At 47.8% G+C, this 21,521-nt stretch overlaps 1 protein-coding gene across 13 annotated transcripts in view; it reads right to left on the bottom strand.

The window, feature by feature from the left end:
- The window catches only part of Smr (nuclear receptor corepressor smrter), a 77,419-nt gene extending 57,901 nt beyond the window's left edge, over positions 1–19,518 (bottom strand). For 4 of the 13 annotated variants that reach the window (XM_071782111.1, XM_071782122.1, XM_071782124.1 and 1 more), the window contains exon 1: positions 19,350–19,518. The gene's annotated coding sequence lies outside the window, so the exon portion shown is untranslated. The other 9 variants (XM_071782116.1, XM_071782120.1, XM_071782119.1 and 6 more) reach the window with 9 other exon arrangements.
- Between the last annotated feature and the right edge of the window lie 2,003 nt (positions 19,519–21,521).

The raw sequence follows: 21,521 nt of genomic DNA, 5'->3' as shown, positions 1-21,521 counted from the left end.
TTTTACGGGTGAAACGGACCAAGTAACCGCGACACGCCGTTGTTTAATCGAAGAGCGTTGCACCGACCGACAGTCGGTGCGCGTATACGCGTCGTCGTACGACCGTACGCGTAAGTGTAGATGTAGAAGACACACGCGCGACACGTGTTCCGCCGCGAATTGAAAACGTATATACGATTCCGCGCGCGTTATTAATACCAAAGTACATGCCGATGTATACTCGTCTCGAGAAATGACATCCTCGCTCTCTAACGCGAAACGTGACAGGTTTTTAGTCTGGATTCAACCATTTACATTAATTTCAGCGATCTGACTTAAAAAATATTCAAACAGATGTCTGTAATTGCAAATGTCCCACGTTTTCTCGAACAAATGTCACTGGATCGTGACCCTATCGAAATTAAATCGCTGTGAAGATTATAATATAAGTTCAACAACATATTTAAGCTCCAAACTGATAGTCGGTTTTACGTTGTATCGCGTATTTCCGATCTTTCCGTTTCGGTCGGCCTGAACATTGTTTACGCGCGAGAGACACGCCGCCGCCGTCGCCCTCGAGCCTCAAGCCTCGAGCAGCCGTTTTAACCGACTGACCCTATCGGCGGCGACGGCGTCGAGCGATTAGACTGAAGCGCAGTGCTCCGACTTCCGGTTCAGCTGTTCGCACAAAGATCCGCATGTTTCTCCGACCCGCGACCCGCGTGCCTCGCGCCACACAGTGTTTTGTTGCCCGTCGCGCGTCGTTTGTTTCCGCTCCGGTATGCTTCGTCCCGCTCCGTCCCACTCTCGGTTATCCCCACGCGCTCTCTCTTTCTCTCCCGCCCTATCACTCGCCCCACCTTGTTACCCCGCTGGCGCTCGGAAGGTAGGCGCACCTCGTGCGCCCGAGAATTTCCTCATTGACCCGCGCGCTCCGTATTCCACCTGCGACTCGTCATCACCGTTATTAATATCGTTCCCCGTTGCCGCCGCGCGGACCTCGTTATCGTTCCCACGGCGGGAATCGCGCTACCGTCGTCACCTCCGTTTTCATCGCCGTCGTTGACGGTCACGTCGCGTCGCGTCGCCCGTCCCTCCGATGAAATTCGAGTGCAGCCGGATTAACGACCGGTAGATTTACCGAACAATCGCGTATTAACAATTAAGTAATTTGCAATCATGATTAATGGACATATATAAGACTTATATAATCATTGATTGTGACTTTTCAATAAGGAAACGAGCGCATCCGCAATTACAATTGGATCGATAATTTAATATGACGTTAAGAAAATACTGAGACTCTGGTAGAACCTTACGTTTGTTAATCAATAGAAAATTATGAGTAACGAACTTTGCGTCAATCGCATCGCAGAAATAAGATTGTCGATTCGTATGTTTCCCGCGACGATAGTAATTTTGATCAATTCGTTCCAATTACATGAAGGATAAGTCTCTCAAATGTTTCATTTTAAGACGGCGTTTTACGATATTTTGCATTGCGATATGTTCGGTACTTGCTCGGATCGAGTTACTTTATACTTATACATACACAAACGAGAGGGAAGGGAAAGAGAAAGAGAGAAAGACTGGGAAACCCCGAAAAACATTCGCGGAAGGGTCGGAGAAAAGCCCGAGAAGGAAAACGCTCTCTCGCGATCTCGTCCGACAAGATCACGACGAATAATGGTGCCTCAGCCCCTCCACCTTCCTCCGCCTTTTACGCGGCCAGACGCAACTTGTCCGATACCCTTCGCGGGCCGCCGCCTCCTCGTTCGCTTCTTCTCGCCCTCGTTCCCATCCGAGACGTCGAGTGTCGACCCCAGGTGCCCGGAGAATCCTCCTCTTCCGACGGCAACGGCAACCAAAGCGCTCCTTCTGTAAAACACAAGGTATATCTCTCGTTAAGATACGTTTCAACGATGCCGATCGACTAACGATTAACGGATTAATTATTCCAGAAATTGAAATCGATATATATATATATATATATATATATATATATATATATATATCTCAGTGTATTTCAATTTAAATTTGTATTCCAGAAATCCGTGAAATTACTCCGATTTCATAATCCTCGAAATATCCTTTTGCTGAAATCATTCCGCGGAAAGGCAGTCATAGATTCGAATTAGTCGTAGAGCGTGAATAAGAGAAAATTAAAATAAATTGCTTAAAAATAAAAATTAATGCGCCTAATGTCTGGACGCCATGGCGTTCCGACGATTGACATGGAAAATTTAAAGATTAATTTGCTTTGGTCAATCACGGGAAGTATTAGAACGTCTATTGACGATTCGATCACACCGCTTTCTTTTCTCGAATACTGGTTGAAACTAATTACGTTACAGACTCGGCGATGAGCACGATAGGCGCGCGGTCACGCAATAACGAAACACTTGTAAATTCACAGAATATTCTACGTTTCGGTCTCTCTATTTTCCGCGTAATCGACGGCAATTACGTTCCGTGTATTTCCATGCATATACATGCTAACTATAAATGAGGCTGAATTAACACGCAAATGAGTGATCGAACCGGTGTAGTGAAAAAAACAAAGACGCGCGTTGTTAGCATCGATTTGGTACGTCGCGTCATTACACACTCATTATCCGTGAGGTTGATAGAGGACTGAAAATACCAGACGGTAGAAAGAAATTACCGTTGCGTCAAGTTTAGGATAAGTGTTTCGATAATAGCCGGTTATTGACCCGCCATGCGCGGTTTATAAATTCAACCATCAACTGTAATGTATAGGATTAGGATTATAACGTAAAGTACGTATAGAATAAGTTGATAGCAGTGATGATACACGTATCGAAATATATTGTAATAGTATTCAAATGTCGATAATACTTGGCATAATTTCCAAGAATTTTGTGTGTATATCTTATTTTTATATATCTCTTCAATATACGTTCTGCAAGTTTCCTAGATCATACTCAACGTTTCAAGTAATTTTGGAAAATGGAAAGCTTCCGTGAGAACCTCTCATAATGAAGTTAATAACATCGTTAAGAGTGACCATTTAGAATTTCTCGCGTGGAGAAGCGCGAATCACCTTTACGATAAACAAAAATTTTCAAACCTCGGACGATCAGCGCGCACCGTTCGTTCCGTCCGACGTAAAGAAATGTAATAAATTTCGCAGGAAATCCGCAGCAGCCGACGGAGATACGGCACGTACGGTCGGGATACGTGTACCAAGCACGCAATGGGGGCGATCGATCGTTCCTCGCACAGTGGGAAATACTGCGGGAGAAAGCATCTGACACGCGTTTGCGAATTGTGCTGCCGGTGCTGTGTCGAAGGGACCTCGGTCGATTTACCGGGTAGAATACGCGACAATAGCAAAAATGGCAAATATCAGCTGTGCAGGACAGCCTAGCTCCCTCGCGATCGATCCTTTCGTTATGCGACGCAAAACAACAGCACTGTCGACTACGGTCGTCGAAACTATTTTGAAATGTTCGTCCAAACATGATAACCTTGCCTTGAAAGTTAAAAAAAAACTATCGCGTTCAAAAGAAATTAAATTATCAAAATTCAGTATTTTTGTTCAAACTCGAAATAACAATCGCTATTATTCGCTTTATTTGTCTCAATCAATAGCGTTAAAAGTTATAACGGGACTTTATACAATATTTTCAGTTTCCAAAAAAATTCGCAACAATGTTTACCAATGAAAAATTTTGCGGCTGGAAATTAGTCGAGAGATCTCATCGCGCGAGCAACACAAGCGCGAGTTGTGCGTACGATGCTGAGGAACAGACGATCTCTCGATAGCGTTAATTGTTAAAATCGCGAGCGTACGCGCGATCGAAAGTTTTCTCAAGATCTAATCGCACGCAACGTGTCATTACGGCTCTCGCGCGGTAGGAGCTGAGTCATCGCGCATAGTACACACTAATGGTCGTCCACCTTGAGGATGTTTCCTTTAGGGTACCTTACGCGACAAACTCTCCCACCACCTTCGCTGGTTCGCCGTCATCGTTGCGAACGCGACGTGTGATCGCGCGATATTTGCCGCGCCAACTTATTCAGGTGGCAGGCAAAGAACAATATGACGCAAGAATTCGGGCTCTCGCGCAACTCCGCGACACTTTCGCGATGTTTTCGCGAGAACGTCGCGTCTACGCAGGCAATATTTCGATTTAAAGGGTAGCGCAAATATAGACCGATGCAGCAATGTTACTTTCTCGTTGATAATTTACGTGTAATATTTAGGAATGTCATGTTCATTAGGGAATCGATAAAAACTTTCATATTAGAGAGCAAATTAATTTTGCGTGTTGCTTATATTTAACACATAGAGTCATCTGTGCACTTTCTCTATTCGATACTATCTTCCAAGTACCCATATATAGATAATATCAAAGACACGATATAAATAGCTAAAATAAATTTGTGAGTGTGTGTGTGTTTCCACCGACCATTTATTTTACCACGATCGAAGGTAAAGTACGATCGCTAAGAATACTCGGTATCGAAGACGAGCGAGGTATCGAGAAGACGAAGTGTACTTCAATAATACGCGTTTCCCACATAAGTGGTGCGCTAGGTGTATGAATGTGTGTGTGTGTGTGTGTGTGTGTCGAGTGCGCACACAGCCGAGCGCAAAGACTCTTTCGCAGTGACGCAGCCAGACTGGAGGACATCTTATTGGCCGGCTAACGTAAACACGCGTATAAGCACACCCCTTGTCCCCTTACATCATAGAGTCGTGATATCTCTTCCGATCCCTCGCCACGTCTCGCGTCTCTCCCTCTGGTCCACCCGTCAATCCCCCTTCCCCCGACCCTGACGCTCGCAGCCACCGTACCCACTCCCGCCCTCGCATCTAGCTTCACCCATTCACCGCCGGTGCGCAGCGTCTCGCATCTCTTTCACCCCACTCTGATCGCGACCGTGCGCTCTTCCGTTCTGCTCTCCCGACCCCTCGCCACGACCGTCCTCGAGCCCGAGAACCCGGCGAGGAGTACTCCGCAAAGCGCGCGGCTCTCCTCCCTATGCGCGCTCTGCACAAACAACTCGCCACACGCATGCGAGTTCCATTTCGCGGCAATGCCGCGCGGAGAAAGAGAGAAAGAGCTCATTTCGTACAATAACGATGACGACGATGTCGAAGGTAGAAACGGTTACCGCCGGCCGCGCGTTACCCTCGACTCGCCTGACGGGGGAGGGGGTGACCCATCTCTCACCCCGTTGTGAGAATCTCACGATTCGTGTCTGTAAATCGCGCGCATGCGGACTTTACCAGAAACGTTAGCAAAGTTTCAAAGTTTCTTCCCTTCGTCGGGGAGATATGTACCTCGGGTTTACTCCCCGATAAAAATAAGTCGTCAAGTATCGACGTTAAAAATACTCGGTATAAACAAGATATCGATCGACTTGAGGAAGTATCGAGGCGTTTCTGCCTACGCTTATAACCGTTCGTCTTTCGCGAGTGAATGCATCGTGCCTGGGTATTTATACCAGATTGATTAAAGAATTGAAGAGAGGAAATAAAAAAAGAGCGTGACCTATATATCGTCGAACCGCGCTGCTCGGAGACCACGTCTCGCGGAAATCGACAGCTCGACGGGAAACGTATCTCGAGCATTCCGACACCGTTCGCAAGTTCCGCGGTACATCCTTGACAGGAGCCTTGACTTTTCGGCGAAGCGGAGCGCGTTGGTGGATTTCGTAAACGAGAGCCATGCAGGCCATGCTTGCTCGCCCGCTTTTGCCCTCCCCCTCGGCGCGGCGGCGAGATCTCTCGCACGCTCTTCTCGCATCTCTTTGCTACGTGCGCGTATGTACACTTTCGCTCGACTACTCTTTTTCCGGCCGGTATCGATTGTAGAGCGCACGCGCGCGCGGACATCGCAACGGCGAAAGTAGAGGCGAGTCTGTATGATTCTGTATCAACGCGCGCCAACTTGCCTCACCTGATACACAATGAAAACCGTCGGCGTCGACTCCTCCCGTCGTGAATTTTCCCTCTTTAACTCGCCGTCGCGTTAGACTACAGTCACGATTTCCCATACCGTCACTCATCTCGCGTATAGCAATATCTGCCGAGCGACTGAACGAAACGGACAAGCGACGACACGAGGAGCGATGAAAAAACCCGAGAGTTCAAATTCTCATAATGTTGGATTATTAGAAAAACTGAGCGCAAAAAACGTCACCTGTTACAGCACATTTTATATCATTATCATTACTGCTATTCTTGTTGCAGCAATAGCGTGTGCACGTCACGCACCTTATTATTAATTGAATTAAAACATTTATTGACAAAGTTTTCAAGTGTTCGAGCTGTGGAAGCCGGCTAAAGTGCAGCAAGTTGCGGCGTGTTGCGCAACGTTGCATTCTGCGAACGCAGGCTAACTTTCAGATCGATTCCAAGCAACGGGAATTCGATGACTTATTCCTCGATTTAGAGGAATAACAGCGTAAACGCCCCTTAGACATTGTCGATTTACATAGATCGCTCCCCGCGTTCGGAGATATATTTAGAATTAGAATCGTTGCGTCGTATAAAACACTGTGGCTGCGGAAAGTTCAGAAACGCCCTGTCAAAAGATATTTTCGGATCCTTAAGCGTGCATCGCGTACGCGCGATGCTTTACGGTTGAAAATGATGACAACGAAGACGACGACGAAGAAGAAGAAGAAGAAGAAGAAGAAGAAGAAGACGAAGCCGACGGAGACGACGGTCGCGCTTAGCCGTATCGACTTTCTCAAGGCACGAGCTCGCGGCAGAGACGACGGTAAATCTCGCGGGGAAAGCGACCGTAGGAAAAATTAAAGGTACCGTTCTCCCGTATTACTAGAGTGGGAACGCGGCAGGGCGAGGCGGGCGGGAGGGGACGACGTGAAAAAAAGCAGGACGCGCTCTTGCGCTACTTTAAACCCGGAACGGACGATTTTTGCCGCCGCCTCCGTCGCCGCCGCCCGCCGTCGCGCAAGATACCTCTCTCGCCGTTATCGATTAAAACGCCCCACCTGCTGGAGGTTATAAAAACCGAAAGGGCCGTTCCGCTCGCGTATTTTACTCTTACTGCACGCGCGGCTGTGCCTGTGTGCGATTCGTATCCCGTAAATCAGCGTCGCGTCGGTCGGTCGGTCGGTCGGTTGGCTGGCTGGCTGGCTGGTTGGTTGGTGACCTCGCGCGACGACTCCGACACACGACCAGCAATTATTCATTCCGCGAGCTTCCGAATCTTGTTACGTCTCGGATATGACAGCGATATTCTACCTCGCGCGACCTCCTCCCTCCCTCCCCCCCTGCTCCGGCAGTCGACTGACATTCAATTTTAACCGGTTATAATCTGACATTCGTAGAATCACGTAGAATCCCATATTGGGACTATTATTAAACCTTTGCCGAACGGCGACGGCCGCGAAAACGGAGATATCAGGTTTATTCCACATTGGAGAGACGTTGTCAACTATCCGATTTCCAAAATCAATCTTTCTCCGCCGCGCGGACGGAAAACTCTCGCGTGGAAATTCTACTCCACGGTCATGGGTCTTCCCTAACTCGAAGAGAATCAACATCTCGTCGGTTGCCCTGACGTTAGAACGGACCACCCTGTATGCGGAGCCACGCCAACGATTGCATACGGACGACAGAACGTTTGGTACGGCCACGGCCGGCGTTCGCTGATGCGCCAAGTCAAAATAAACGATGGTTCTCCTGTCTTCATTGCCGCCGCCGCCGCCGCCGCTCCCAGAAGCGGCGGGAACCGCTGGTGCAACGCCCCGCCCAGCGCGATTCCCATCTTCTTTTCCCACTTTAATTCTCACCACGCATTGTCAAAGTTTAGCCCACTTTAAACGATTTACAAGTCGCGATGGAATCTCAGACAGGATATTTATAATTTTATGTGGCGTCCTGCGCGCGCCGGAGTATTTCAATTCTTCGAATGTTTATATTGGACGACACATGAAATTATCACTCGCATACACGTCCTCCACGTTCTTATCTCAAAAGATACAAGAAGCAGGAAGAAGCGTTTCGAGAGATTTATCGATAATTCATCGTCGGAAAAATTCGTAGCAAAAATATATATCGACTTTTCAACGCATTCCGCGACACCGATTCACATCCGTTCGCGGATTTTGACGAATAAGAGGACAAGCCGGTATTTTAACGAGCGGCGCGTAACGGAGCGCGGAGGGGAAAACCGCCTCGGCTCGGCCAACTTTGTAACCCACGCGGGCGGGTGTGTTTTTCTCGGCGCGGTTCACGTCGTCGTCGCTCGTGAACGGCGGTTTTTAGAAAGTACACGTCCCCCTCGTCGCCAAATATATTTCAACCGGGGTTATTATTATCTCGCGAAACCCAGAACGGTCGATAGCTCTCCCGTCGTCGTGGCCGTCGTGACTCAAAGTCGAGCCGAGCCGAGCCGAGAGCAGTCGGATCGAACCGAGAGCCGTACCGAATCCGAGAGAACGCGCGAGGTCGTGTCAACTGTCAACTCTTCGACGTGTGAAAAAGGCGAACGTCTCGAGGCGCGTCGCGATAAAGACACGAGGTCCCGGAGTCGTCGAGACGACCGGCGACCGGCGACCGCCGCGACGTTAATTCGCACGTGACCGTTTCGCGTTTGCGACACGCTGAGGTCACGACACGACCCTTTCAACTTGGCGACGTGTTGTCGATAATATTGTCTGTAGAATTAATCGTGGAGAAATGAGATATATGCGCGATTTGACATAATTAAAATGCGTTAAACTGAAAAAAAGAGAACAGAGAGAAACCGATATTTTTTTACATATCTCAATACAACGTTAAAATAAGATATACCTAACGGGTCTCGTAGATACAACGAGATTCGTTGAAAGATCTGCCCTATATAAGTCGCGATAGCGTTTAATACATATGTATTACTTAATCAGTTGCAATGTCTGTTTTTATCGACGTGTCGCCGAGTCTCAAGTGTTCCATCGTTTCATACAGCCATTGAAGAAGACGTAACGATATATAAATACCCGATCGCGCGAGGTATTGCGGCCTAACGGCACGTTAACACTCATTAAGGAAAAATAAGACCATTAACACTCGCGCGCGTCCCTGAGCCGATCAATGTCGCGTGCATATACGAATAAATTTGCACAGTTGCAACGCCTAATGCCAGAGACGAGACGATAAACGAAATAGAATCTAAATTTTTTATCTAATCGTTTACGTTGCGTAAGAAGGCTGGTCGAACGTCGGCGTCGCGCCTTTGAGCGGAATATTCTGTTTACATAATGCGTCCGCCGAATGCATTTTATACAAGTAATTTTTATTACAACTCATGAGATACGTAGAAAAACGTTTCTATTACATCATCGTATTAATTAGAGGAAATGTGCATCGCGAGAGGAGATTGAATAGATGTGACAAGGCTTCGTCTCTCCCTTCTCTTTTTTTTTTAATCTTCTAAGAATCGTCTCGGGGTCAAATTTTTTTACAAAATCCAGCCATGTCGCACATTGCGAATAACGTTAGCATTCGTTATCGCGCTTGTATCCGGCGAGAACGAGAAATATCGGACGCGATATCGATTTCAGGCGACGCGACGTCGGTCGTCGTGGCGGCTCTGAATAAGTCAACGAACTATAGCCTTCACTCCGATAGGCCGTGTTATTTTCGAACAGGCTCACTTCCGGTACATTTTCCAAACCAGTCTCCCGGTTTATAAGATCTGCGAAATAAGATCATCTCGGCAAGGATATTTACAAAACACCGCTTATACCGCGCTCGACCGGGGCGCTGAATTCTCGATATTTTCTCGCGAACATAACGGAGTGACTGAACGTTTCAATGAAATCAATTAACGTAGAAATGACGACAACGGCCTAAGTAACGTGACGGACAAATATACGCTACGTTACTTCGAGGTCGCATTAGAAGGTTAATCTTGCATGAGTAATGTGGGCTGTAATGGAGCCCAAGTTAATGAACTCGTCATTACTCGTCAACAGCGTCAGCGCTAATATTATAGGCATGACCTTTCGTTCCTTAACAAAATTTGTTGAAACGCACGGGCAACAGCGAGAATAAAAAGGAGAACGCGCAAAATCATAAAAAGATAATCGTTATTTCGCGTCAAATTTTTTTAGTACCACCAGCATTTCCAGCGCGCAATATAGCCGCGCCGCGCGAATGAAAGGGTTAAGAAGCGGCAGAATAGACCCGTCGTGAAGAGATGCCGGCGGTGCGCGTCTGCGAGTGACACAAAAGAATTCACGTCGCGATAAACAAAATGGGAATGAAGGACGTTGCGATTCCACGCAATACCGACGCTTACGTCACGCCGCTCTAACTCGTTAACAAATAATTTTGCGCGGCGGCACGGATTCTGCAAAAAGCATGCATACGAATGAAGACGTAGTGCCTAAAATCGGAGGTAGAACTCTGCGCCTCCTGTAGAAGACGAGATTATAAATGCGTGAGAGATTCTCTTTAGAAAGACCTCGTATTGCGAACTTGACGTGAACGGCACTTTGCGAATTAATATTCTTGATGCAATTTCGAGCGGACACGTTCGTCGCTTGGATAGAAGTTACTTTAGTAGTAACGTTTAATATATCGGGAGAGCTGGCATCGAGAGGTAAGAAGAAAATAATGGAATTTGCAAAGCTGTTAATCGTGATAATTGGATTGATAAATACCCTTTTTACTGTGCGTATTTATTAATTTTGAATATCAGAAGTTCACCGATTTCCACTGGCTCCCTGCCTCGCGACAGACTTTAACACGTATACCGCCAGATCGATGACTGCGTATACGGCAGCGCTATAGACGGTACCGCAAGTGCTTGCTCGTGCGTGCGCTCGATGCTTCGCGCGCGCGTGTATGCGTGTGTGTGTGTGTGTGTGTGTTGCGAGCGTGCTTGTGCATGGAACGGGGCCAAACTAGTCGACCGCGTTTGAAGAAAACCCGACGCGGAGTCGAGCGATAATCCGTCTGGTTTTCTTCATTCGCAGATGCCTCGCTAGTATGCGAGCGACGAGAAAAACTACTTTTCATTCAGGGAACACCTGTCCTTTTGGACAAGTCTTTGGACGCTTCTTCCTCCCGTGCCTCTTCTCCCAACGTTCCATTTCGATCTCGACGGAAACCTGCAAGAACCGCCGACTAATCGATATACTTGGTGGATTTCAACGACGAAAGATTCGCGAGACGCAGTAACAACGTGCGTGGATGCGTAACGCGTGATTTCGATCTTGATTCGACTTTGATCTCGGGGGGGAAAAAACGAGCGACGTACTCCGTGCGTCAAAACAACGTTGAATTTTCGCTTAGTCAAAGAAAATAAGAAATAAAACAGGAGAAAGGATCGGCGTGGCGATTTGATGATTCGCCTGTTTTCTCGCGATACTTGATACTGAAAGATTGATATATTCGTGGAGTAGTCAGCGCCATCGCGCTAATTGCGACAGCTTCGATTATTTGCCAAAACCCGAACAACGTTCTTATCCGCCGATAAAAATCCGTGTGCGCGCGCGCGCGCGCGTATGTATGTGTGTGTGGATTTTTTAAAGTTTATACCAACTGAGTCACGCGTGACGACGCGAAAGTCTGATAAACGAGAACGTCATATCTTCCGATATAAATTTTTCGCCGAACAGGAAATCGCTAATGGCCTGGCTGCGGAATAAAGTAACGTCGCAAAGTAGCAAGTTCGACGGGATCGATGCGAATCTACGCAAATGCGGATTTACTATCTCGCAGCGCGGCGCGGCGCGGCGTCCCCTTTCTCTTCGACAAAATACCAAATTACACTTCCAAATCCACTGACGGTGCGTTACCCAACTAACCCAACGAACCAGTGGAAATAGTGGATTCTGCGTGATTCGTGAACCTTGGAAAAATATCTATTGTCACAGATAAAAAAAAAAGTAAAAATACCCGTCATTTTTTTAATACATAAAGCTAGCATAATCTGAATAACATGTAATATTTAAAATTATGTAAAATGTTGAGTGTGATAATAGGATGTTCTAATATATGCGCCGAGTTTTATACATATATATATAAAAAAGTTTAAATTTAACTCACGCACGCGTATTATCATAGATCATAAATGCGTTAACTAAATAGCTAACCTTCTCTTATCGTTGAATTGCAAATATGACCGTATACCGCGAAAAATCGCTCGTTTCAGCGAAATGCTGTAATGCTTTCGGGCGTTGCGATGTTGCCGAGTTCTCTCTCTCTCTTTCTCTCTCCCTCGCAAACGGCACACGGAAGATACAGGCTCAGGTAGATCTGGCAACGCGGGAAGGAACGCCGTTGGCTGGCCGCGCTCAGTTTTCGTGACACGCGTTCCTCTAACCCTTTCCGAGACTCTCCTGGTACACATCCAGCGTCAACCAGAAGATTTAGAATACTTGTAATTTCCTAAGACGTGCGTATCGTCAAATTTTGTTTGCAAAAAAACCTTTCTCCGATACGAACCTTGTCAATAACGTGCACCGAAAAAATATTGCAACTGTACATAATCCCCAGCATGTACTTCTGTATTTATTTCATATTTCGTTTATATGTTGCAATTGGTAAATAAAAGCTTTCAAGAGAAAACCTATTGTGCAAATAACTCTATTGAAAAATTGCAGTCCTGCGGTTGTACCACTTTCGTTTGGTGTTCTCCGCATTGCGTTGGTAGTATAAATGTACTTTAATGAAAATGCATTTTCTTTTAATTATTATTCAAAACAAAAATGTTGGGGAGGGAAAGAGACGAGAGAGCGAGAGATAGCCATTGTTTTGCAGAGTTGGTAGCCAAAATCGATGCAATTTGAACGAGTTTATTGATCCGCCCACCCGCATGAAAAACAACGGAATCGCAATGATTGACGCAAGAATAATTTCGTCTTATCTACAAGCCATCAGAAATTAAAGACACCGAAATTATAACGGTTCCTAGCTCTGACCAGAAATGCGTGCGAACGAGGGCGAGGGGAAATTGTTTGTTCTTTCGGAACAGAAGGAGGCGAGCGCAGATAGACAGAGGCGTGTCATTACGTGACAACACGAATTACGTAATTGTCCTCCCATTGAAAGGCTAGTCCTGATGCGAGAGAGAAAGAGAAAGAGAGAGGGAGGAGGGAGGAGAAAGGAGGGTTTACACGAAATTTATATGTACGATAAATCTAATAGTTTGTTAGCGCGACAGTAATGAGACGAACATGTGAAATCTTGCGAAATATCCTTTGGCGTCCGTCCGTCCGATAGCATTGCGTATAATTAACGAACATTCGCGAGGGACCGACAAACTGTATGTTTCATATGAGAATTATAACTTTAGACCTCGATGCCTCGCGAATCGCGTTTGCCTACCTTCGCGGTAGCCGTAACAAATCTTCAGAGATCGAGAAACGATATTTAGAGCCGTGATCATGTACTTGAAACATGTAATTCTACAAGTTACAAAAAAATCCCCCTACACGATCTTACGTGATATCGCGTACAAAATCGCTAAAATATAACGCTGTAAATACAAAAGAAAAATCGGTGTTGAAACTTTGGTGTTTACCGTGTTCGGGGCGTGGCATGGTAAAAAAAAAGTCTAATAATTCGCTCGCGCGATATACACAACTTCTTGCGACGTAACTGAAAAAGTTTTCGATCGAGTTGGCCCAAACAAGCGTGCGACGTTTCCACGTAAGATCGACAGTCGCGCGTTGTTTTTCTCGATCGAAGTACATGGCAGATAACCGATAAGGTACTCGCTCGTCGCGGACTTACATAACAGTGGGCGTGTGCTCGAAATTAAATGCTTTGGGGTGTTCTCGGTATTGGAGACGATTACGGATTCTTTTCTATTTATCTTTCTCTAGATAACGAGCGTATACTTTTGTGCAGCGCGAGATATCCAAATAAATGGCAAACATCTATGAAGAGCCGACTCTATGAGATTCTGCTGTAAACACATTGAACGTTATTTTCCATGTAAAAAGGAAAAGATTTAGGCAAAGAATTAACATGACGTAATATATGAAAGATGTGTTAAATTGTGTTGATAGCACATGTGAATAGCTGAGTGATTTAACTAAAATTCACTAAAAGACAAAAAAAATAGAGCTTTGAAAAAAATCAAGTGTTAGAAATTATGGATTAGACAAGTATGGTATGTGTAGCTTAGTTATATTTATTAATCTCCATTAAACTAAAATTTCCTTGGTTATTATTAGATGAATAATAATTAAAAGAATAATCCCATTCCCCGATGTTATATAACTGGTTTGCAGCAACTTTTTATCATACAAGATACGCCTACATGAGCAATATTAAGTATTCAGAAATCCGGATATCGCAAGGTACTCGAATACTCAATTATTATTCAGGGATAACGTGAAACTAGAGCTTTCCTAATAAAGCACGAGAGTCACGGAGGCCAAGAATGTATCGCGCGCGGCGGCGGCGACGGCGGCCATCTCGTAAGGTCGTTTCGAGCTGGCCAACGTATACAGGGTGTATCAAATGTCGCACACTTTCTCTCGGCCTAGCGGACGTTAAAGGCCAAACTGAGTAGAACGCCGATTGCTTCAATGTCGAGACACCTATTAGCGTACGCAGAGAACGAGGCGTTTAAAGCCTTTACAAACTAATATCACCAAAATTTTGATCCGAGAAAGAAATTATTTACCCAAAAATTGTAGGATTTAATAGGAGACCCTGGATGGTTATAATCATTTACATGTTGATGGCAGCATTTTGCACAGATTGCAATGTGCGTGAAAGCGACGTCGCGTAAATAAAAATTCACTAGCGAAAAATATTCTCTTATAACAATTAATTCTAAATATATCAATTTGTTTTCATGCGTGGGAAACATATCACACGTACTGGTTTTCTTGTGAAGAGCTTCTTGTGGTTTTAACGATTTATAATTCCTAGATTATCTAAAATAAATTCCTCCGCAATGTTGAATTTTAGCTGGTAAACGAAAATCTAGCGATGCATGTATTTATCGAGCTAAAATGATTCGGGAGAAAATGCGCTTTTAAACAAAATTTCTAAACGTAACATCCACGGAGATGAAGAGGAAGATTTGTCTTTCGATCGCTGTCGCGGCGACGCGACGATTCGACGACGATTCGACGACCGCGACGCGGCAGTATCGACCTCCACATGCAACGTTTCGATAAGATGAAACCCTTGCGTCCCGCGACTGTAACGTCGCTCGTTATAATGTCGGAATTTGCCGCGCGCGAAATAATATCGGCAAAACCATCGTCCGAGACCGCCTTTCCTCCCCCACCAAGCTCGAGTTTACGACGAACGCGATTGCGATCGCGAGATTCAACGTGCGTGCTGACGTGCATCAAAAACCGTAGTCGTCTTCTTTTATTTGCGACAAAACAATAAACTAATTAGGTATCTCGACGATTAAATTGAGTTCTCGTTGAGATAAGGCCACGTTGAAATTAACCGACAAGGTTTCTGTTTCCAACCGCACTTTCTCCATTTTCTTGACTTTTATCCCCGTTTTCCATTTCCCTCGAATAACGAATAAACGAACGTTTATTCGTCAGCTTTATCTTAATCGCGTAAAGGAAGCGTAAAAAGGAGACACGACCGGACACAGAGCACGGATCTAAAAAGAATACGAAAACGATAGCACGTCGCAAAAATTCCATTCTCTTTAGGTGCTTAACGCCACGTACGCTTAAAATAAAATCGCGCTTAAAAGAGAGGATGTGGGGGAGACGAATGTTGTATAAACTGTAAACGGATAAAAGATATAGGCTTGGCGCTATCCCGATAAATTACACCAAAAAACAGATCTCTTTCGGGGCAAGAGCGGAACGTACGTCAAATACAGAAACCAAAGTCATTGATAATTTGTTTGTACCGTATCGGTTGCTCCGCGCGCCGCGATTGTTTCTGACTCGCGCCACTTTCACTTTCGATTCGCCGAGTAATGAACCACAGGCCGAAATAACGAAATGATTGATAACTCTGCGGACCGCATAATGAGCGATTCGCAAGGAACAATCGAATCAATGTCGCAAAAGCGAGCGCGAGCCGCACGACGAGCCGTACGTGTGGCTTGGCAAGCGAACGCCAGCGTTTAAATTAGTATCAGGGTGCAAGAAAATCATAAGCAATCGGCGGCCTGTCCGTGCGAGTTATGAAAGATCAGCAGCCGAACGAGCGACCAAACTGCAACTCGCGCGATGGACCAACAGAAAACTGTCACAACTCCGTAATTGACGCGTTTTCACATAAAAGTAAAACTAAAGTTCAAATTAATGATCAAACCGTAATTCGGGAAAAAAAAAACAGGAGAAATAATGAAAATCGTGGACTTCCATCTTTGATAGTTCTCTAACTCGCACCTGATATCCTTGAAAATTAAAATAAAAATGTGAAATTTGCAAAAACGATTAAAATGGAATTTAAACGATCGAAATTTCCGTTCAGTTTATAATTTGGTGAGGAAAATTCCCACTATAACGAAACTAAAACTTCATTTATTGCCTGTCATGTGATCTGGTAGGCCTTGAATTTAATTTTTCAACGAACAGCTTTACGGAGTTATGACGTTATTCTGATTATCACTTCCACGTATCATCACTCACGTTGCTTAACAAATATTTCATTAAATCCACTTCTCGCACGGAGGAACCACGATCGAGCTGTCATAGGATTGCACCGACAATTTGAGTTCACCAACATCAGGTTGCAAATCAGGACGCACATGAGAGTCAAAACTGTGAGCGGTTAATGTCAAGGTCCGATTTGATCACGAGACAACTATGAAGAATTTACAAAATAAGAAATTGTGAAAGAGAGAACGTTTAACTGGTTTAACAGATTCGAGTTAACGCGAACCCACATATCGGTGCAATCATGTCGAGTTAAGATCCGTTGTATCGTTCCGGGAATTTTACGCACATTTTATTTGTCACTCGAAACGCGGACGATTGGAAGGCAGTGTTGTGCGAAAATAAGTCGACCACCAAAGGAAAAATTTCGAGTAAATTAGAAATTTTAAACACGAGCAGCTTCACGTTGCCGCGAGCTTGTATTAGCGTAGCCCGTAATTGTTGTAATACATATGTAAAATTCGGCTTTTTCAATCTTGCGAATTCAATTTTAGCACATTTTAACATTTTTGCATAGACACTGCTCCATCACGTATCGTCTACACTAGTCTACAGCGTAAATATCTCCGAGACGAGATACAAGAATCTTCAACGGTCGCCGCGGCAACGCGTGCCGTCGCTTCGGCGACGGTGGAGCGTCGCTTCCGGAGCGCGTCGACTTCCACGCCTCGTTTCCAGATTTCCACGAATCCAGGAGAGAAGCGAGTCAGATAGCGACAGTTACCGGCTCCTCGCTATCGCGTTTCCTCGAAAGGGAGCCGTTTCTTCCTCCGTAAAACGGATATTTCTCCCTATCGCGGGGAACACAGTACCGCTCTTTCAAGTCAAAGAGACCCGGAGCGAGCGAGGTTGACTCTCCGTTGGTTCGGTCTTCGCCTCGCCTCGCCTCACCTCGTCTCGCCTCTCCGCTGGATCCGTGGATCGGGGACACCACAAAACGTATGATATACGTACGTAGCGAACGTCGGTCGGTCGGTCGGCCGGTCGGCCGCTTGGTTGCTCGCCTCGGCCTCCTCTCCTCGCTATCTTCAAGTTCACAACACGCGGAGCGGCCGCCACGCCGAGAGATATCTCCTATTAATAGGCCCGTTATTTTCGGGGCTCTTGGAAACACCGCGGCGATGCCGCTGGACCCCCGAGAGACTCCCCCCGGGCACAAAAACGGCGACGGGGGACCGTAAGGTCGGGCCACCGCGTCGGTCACACGTAGTACATCACTGAGAACACAGAGAGCGGCGACGGGACGGCGATGATGAGAACGATGAAGACGATGACGATGATCGGGCCGCCGCTGACGATGACTCCGTCGACGGGGCGGGCGAGCGGCGGGCACACAACCACGACGGGGTTCGGGACAAGAGCGCGGGGCCGACGAACACGGGGGCGAAGGGGCACCGGCACCAGCTTGCTCGACGATGCATCACGTCGGAGGAACGGGACACGGGACACGGGCGTGATAGCGTGCGGCACTCGGTCGGTAATCGCGACACCTTTGCGCGCATCAGCGCGTTGTAACAAACACAACCCGGGTATTTCCCGATGCCTCCGATCGGCAGCGGATTCGAGATCGACGAGATCATCGACGAGAGCGAGAAACGAGCGTGCGAGCGAGCGAAGAAACGAACGAATAGGTCGGTCGGGAGAGCGAACGAGCGAGGGAAGAAACGAAGGAGCACGTACGATAAGAATTAGAATATGAACAACGCGTACGTGGACCCGAACGTGCGGTCGAACGGCAAACGCGGTCACATACTGCGGCGCGGCGCGACGCGACGCGACGCAAAGCGGCGCATAGCGTCGCGGCGTTCCTCAAAGTTCCGCGACGACGTTGGGAAAACGCGTTATTTCACTGTATACACTGGCACGACGGCACTGTACGCTTTTGGCAGTTTTGTACTTTCGGACGCAGGTGCGGCCGAAGGCACAGACGTTTCACGTTGTCATCGTCGTCGTCGTCGTCCTCGTCGTCGTAACGAGAGACCGCTCCTCTTTTTTTTTCTCTCCTCTTAATCCTTATCCCGCTTTATCCTGAACGGAGAATAAGCAGGATGCATAGAAAGCGGGGGAGAGAGAAAGAGAAGAGAGAGAGAGGACGCGAGAGTGAGAGAGAAGAGCGCGGATGGGTGGAGAACAAGAAACAGCGAGAGAGCGAGAGAGCGAAAGAGAGAACGTATTCGTGGCGTGTAGCTCACGCTGCTGTGTGTGTGTGTGTGTGTATATGTAGGTGCGTGGATACGCGTGAGAAAGAAAATGAGAGATTACGCACACTCGCGTGATTGCCTAAAAGAGAGAATGAGAACCGGAGGAGCGAGAGAGCGAGAGAGAAAACAGATATCGCTGAGAGAGATAGAGTACGCGCGCGAGAGGGAGAGAGAGCGAAACAGAGAGAAAGCTAATGGTTGAGAGTGCGCGCAAAAGAGAGAGAGAGAGAGAGAGAGAGAAAGAGAGAGACAACGTGCAAGGACAAAGAGAAACGAAGAAGAGACGGGCTTCACAAAAGGAGCACAAAGTCGGGACGGACGTTTCGGAGGCGTTCTTCTTTCTCAAAACCTCCAGCCTTAATTTTCGTCGTGGAGAAGCCGTTGGGCTTCGAGACGCGACGATGCCTCTTGCACTTGTCGTAGCGCGGCACGTTCGCGAGAGGACGTTACCGACGGCGAAGCGCGAGGCGCGAGGCATCGGCCACGACCGCCACGACGACGACAATGACGGCGACAAGGATGACGACGGGACGGTCCCTCGCGCACGTAAAATGTTGCCGAGAGGCTTACCCGCGGCGAGCTATTCCCTCGGGACAAGGGACAAGGTATTCCCCGAAATGCGAAGGCGGAGGCGGAGGCGGAAAGCCGTTCTCGCCCAACAGGGTTAGCGAGCAGCAGCAGCAGCAGCAACCACCGCGACGGCGACGGCGACGGCGGCGACGGCGACAACGGCTGCAGCTGCGGCTACGGCTGCGACGGCGGTGGCGGCGGCGGCGGCGACAGCAACAACGGGCCACCGCGATTAAAAAACACTCGCGTTCTCGCGCACTCGCGACCCGACGACACGGTGTCTCGCTGCTGCGGCACGAAAATCGGCGCGGCCGGTCCACACGGCGTTTTCAGGGCCGCCAGGTTAACGTCACGAAATCCACCGCACACAACCATAGATCCAAACGGCGGACGGACGGACGTAAGGACGGACGGGCAGGCTGGCAGGCAAGCAAGGCGGAATCACGGGTGAGGCGGCGGGCGCGGGGAGGGCGGAGGACGTTCGGGGCGGGCAGCGCGGCCGCGGGGTGAGGGTAACGGGCCGCCGCGCGCGGGCGCGGGCAAGGGGGACCGGGGACGGCCGGACGAGAGCGGCGCGGCGCAGCGGCCGCGAGGGGAAACGCGCGCGCGATCAGCGGTTGGGGGAGAGGGACTCCCGAGAACGACCGAGCGAGCAAACGAACGAACGAACGAACGAACGACGAACGAACGACGTAGCAGCACTAGCAGCCGCGCGCGCGATCGGAGGGGGAGCAAGCGGCAGAGCGGGGAGAGGACTGCGCTAGCTCAGGGTCGGCTCTCGCGGCTGGCGCCGCGGGGGCCACGGGCCACCAAGCGGACTCGCCCCTCGCTCGCCCCCAACTCGAAAGAGAGATTGTCTCGGGAGTCTTCACCCCGGAATCGATCTCATCGATTACGTCTTTGTTTTGTAGCACGATCGAATCGTCCTACATACGTACGTACAAACGCATGACGCATAGATCGTAATTCGACTCTATCGCTTGCTGTTTTACCTCGTCGGCGCGGCGGCAGCGGCAGCGGCAGCGGCGGCTACGAGCAAAGCGCTCCGCTACATCCTGAAAGATTCCCGACTTAAAGCGGATGGATCGAAATGCCGGCGTGCGCGCGAGGCCGAAGAACGATGCCGTCGTCTCATTGTCAGTCGTCTGGCTTAAACTTGTTACGGGATGCGTGTATGTTCCGAGGAATCGATATGTCGGGGGGCTGGGGGAAGAGGTACAGGATCGAGGATTCCTGGTTCTCGCGCGTCACGCGCCTCGACTTTGACGATCTCGGAGACTTTTGCGAACGTCGAGCCGCCGCAATCCGTCAAAATTTCGTCGACGACGCGCCCCGTCCTTTGACTCGTACTTTCACTCCGGGCTTCCATTTTCTGTTATTTTCGGTCCGCCGAACGCGCTCGTTCTTCTCGCACGTAACAAAACGCATAAAGGGACTGCTCTCACGTCCAGAGATTTGAATCTTGATTTCCACACCGCGTACCCGAGCGAGAGAGAGAGAGAGAGAGAGAGAGAGAGAGAGATAGATAGATAGATAGATAGACTGATTGTGAGTCGTCCGTTTTATTCAATTTTCATGCGGCCGTTGTCCATGTACGGCATGGCGACGCGTTTTGCGCTCAAAAGGAGAATCATTGGCTGGTGTATCGCGAATTTTATCGGTCGCCAGCGGCCAGACACGTCTAACAATCGCGGAACAGACGATCCGAGCGAATAATACGCCGAGAAAGCGACATGTTCGTTACAGCCGAGACTCTGCTCCGTCTCCGCTGTTTCTCTTTCACAGACGCGACAAACTCGGTTGCGTTTGCCTCGTGACAAAATTAAAACGACACCACAATAAAGTTTTAGTTTTACAATTTACACGAAGCTCCTGTTTTACGACTTGTCCTACATTTACGATAAATATTTGTACGTAAAATATGATCGACGTTTTGATAAGCCTCTAATGAGCCCTCTATTTTTTAAGCATATATAAGAACCTCTCGACAGCTTAAACTTTGTCAATTAGACGGCTAGATAGATAAAATGTACCATATACTATACCGTACATTATTTCAACATTCATACGAGGCATTTGCCTTGGGCGCACTTGAATTTCGACGGGAATTATGCAACCAATATTCCGACGTAAATCAAATGGAATCCAATGAAGATTTGGGGGAGAGGGGAC

Source organism: Temnothorax longispinosus, chromosome 6 (assembly GCF_030848805.1).
Source record: "Temnothorax longispinosus isolate EJ_2023e chromosome 6, Tlon_JGU_v1, whole genome shotgun sequence".
Lineage (NCBI taxonomy): Eukaryota > Metazoa > Arthropoda > Insecta > Hymenoptera > Formicidae > Temnothorax > Temnothorax longispinosus.
The sequence above is the reverse complement of the archived record's forward strand: the minus strand, read 5'-3'. Positions and strand labels throughout refer to the sequence as shown.